Source organism: Penaeus vannamei, chromosome 9, assembly GCF_042767895.1.
Source record: "Penaeus vannamei isolate JL-2024 chromosome 9, ASM4276789v1, whole genome shotgun sequence".
Classification (NCBI taxonomy): Eukaryota; Metazoa; Arthropoda; class Malacostraca; order Decapoda; family Penaeidae; genus Penaeus; species Penaeus vannamei.
The window spans coordinates 41,906,375-41,908,874 of record NC_091557.1 but is presented as its reverse complement, the minus strand read 5'-3'; the positions used below and the strand labels follow the sequence as shown (position 1 = coordinate 41,908,874).

At 21.4% G+C, this 2,500-nt stretch overlaps 1 protein-coding gene across 1 annotated transcript in view; it reads left to right on the top strand.

The window, feature by feature from the left end:
- Positions 1-2,500, top strand: part of LOC138862626 (uncharacterized) — a 7,003-nt gene that overhangs the window by 1,484 nt on the left and 3,019 nt on the right. The window lies entirely within an intron of this gene.

The following is a 2,500-nucleotide window of genomic DNA, read 5'->3' as shown; positions in this document are numbered from 1 at the left end:
TGATATTGATAATAATACAAATCATGATGAAATATTATTATTATTATTATTATTATTATTATTTAATTTTATTTTTTTAATTATTTTCATGGTGATGAAAATGATGATGATGATGGTTATTATTATTATTATTATTATTATTATCATTATCATCATTATCATCATTGCTCTTATTGTTGTTGTTATTGTTATTATTATTATAGTTATCATCATCATCATTTCCATTATTATTTTTATTATAATTTTTGTTATTATTATTATTATAATGATTATTAAATTCATTATTATTATTATTAATATTGTTATTGTTATTATTATTATTATTATTGTTATTGTTATTGTTATTAATATTATTATTATTTTTGTTTTTGTTTTATTACAATTGTTATTTTATTATAATTGTTGTTATTTGGGCCCTGGCCAGGGCTCCCACCCCGAAAAAAAAAAAACACACAATCAGTCCCCATCCAACTGAACCGAAAACAAGGGAGACGGCCACAGGATTAGATGTTAACAACTTTCATACTGTAAAACCATAAACCATAACCAGAGACCTACTTAAGATCAGTTTTTCTCAGCAACTACAAGGAGTTGGGGGAAGTTCTTGGGCACGTTAGAAAGGTCTTGAGGTCCTGTGTGGCTTAGGCTGTGTGGCGATCTGATAAGGGGTCCCTATAAGAGGTCAGGATGCGAAATCCCCTAAAATACCACTTAAATATTGAAGCAACAGTACATGGTTGCAGGTTTATTTAGGGTGCTATGGAAACCTATCACAGAGTAAATTACTAAATTAGACCCCTTATAGACCCCTTACATACACCCCTAAAAAATGACAAGGGTTACAGAGGGTTCTATGGAAAGCTATCACATAGTAAATGAGAATGGATATGGTTTGAGTACTCGTATACCCCTTATAGAGCCCTTTTAGACCCCTTAAACACCCCTAAACAATGGAATGGGTTAGGGAGATGATCTAGGGTGCGATGAAAGGCTATGATAGAGTAGAGGCGATTGGACACGGTTTGAGATCTCGCATTCCCTTTAAATATAGCGGGCATTGGTACATGTGTCACCTTTTTGGGGCAGCGCCTCTAAATTGCATTTTGAGCGTGATTATTATTATTGTTATTATTATTATTATTATTATTATTATTATTATTATTATTATTATTATTATTATTATTATTATTATTATTATTATTATTATTATTATTATTATTATTATTATAATTATTATTATTATTATTATTATTATTATTATTATTATTATTATTATTATTATTATTATTATTATTATTATTATTATTATTATTATTATTATTATTATTATTATTATTATTATTATTATTGTTATTGTTATTGTTATTGTTATTGTTATTGTTATTGTTATTGTTATTGTTATTGTTATTGTTATTGTTATTATTGTTATTGTTATTATTATTAATATTATTATTTTTATTATTATTATTATTATTATTATTATTATTATTATTATTATTATTATTATTATTATTATTATTTTTATTATTATTAACATTATTATTAACATTATTATTATTGTTGTTGTTATTATTGTAGTTATCATCATCATTATTATTTTCATAATTATTATTATTATTAATGTTAATAATGTTATTATTATTGTTATTAATATTGTTATTGTTATTATTATTATTATTATTATTATTATTATTATTGTTATTGTTATTGTTATTGTTATTGTTATTGTTATTGTTATTGTTATTGTTATTGTTATTGTTATTGTTATTGTTATTGTTATTATTATTATTATTATTATTATTATTATTATTATTGTTATTGTTATTGTTATTATTATTATTATTATTATTATTATTATTATTATTATTATTATTTTTATCATTTTTATCACCTCTGCTAAGGAGGTTATGTTTTTATTAGTGTTGGTTACTTAGTTTGCTTGTTTGTTCATTGGTTAGCAGGATAACTCAAAAAAGTTATAACAGATTTTTATACAATTTTTGTCATAGGTGTTTCGTAGCCCAACTTGGGATGTCATTATATTTTAGTGATGATTTGCACCCTGATCCAGATCCAGGAATTCTTTAAAGGTTTCATTTGCATTGCAAGATAGGGACATTTATATTCTTATTTCATTTGTTTATGCTTTATTGTAATTCTTCAAGTGTTTTTTTTTTATTGCATCAGTGATCCTATTTCCTTGGTGGAGGTATGTGCTTTCTGAGTGCTTTTATTTATTTATTTATTATTATTATTACTATTATTATTATTATTATTATTATTATTATTATTATTATTATTATTATTATTATTATTATTATTATTATTATTATTATTATTATTATTATTATTATTTACATTATTATTTACATTATTATTTACATTATTATTTACATTATTTACATTATTATTATTATTTACATTATTTACATTATTTACTTTATTATTATTATTTACATTTTTACCTACATTATTTTCATTATTGTTATTATTATTATTA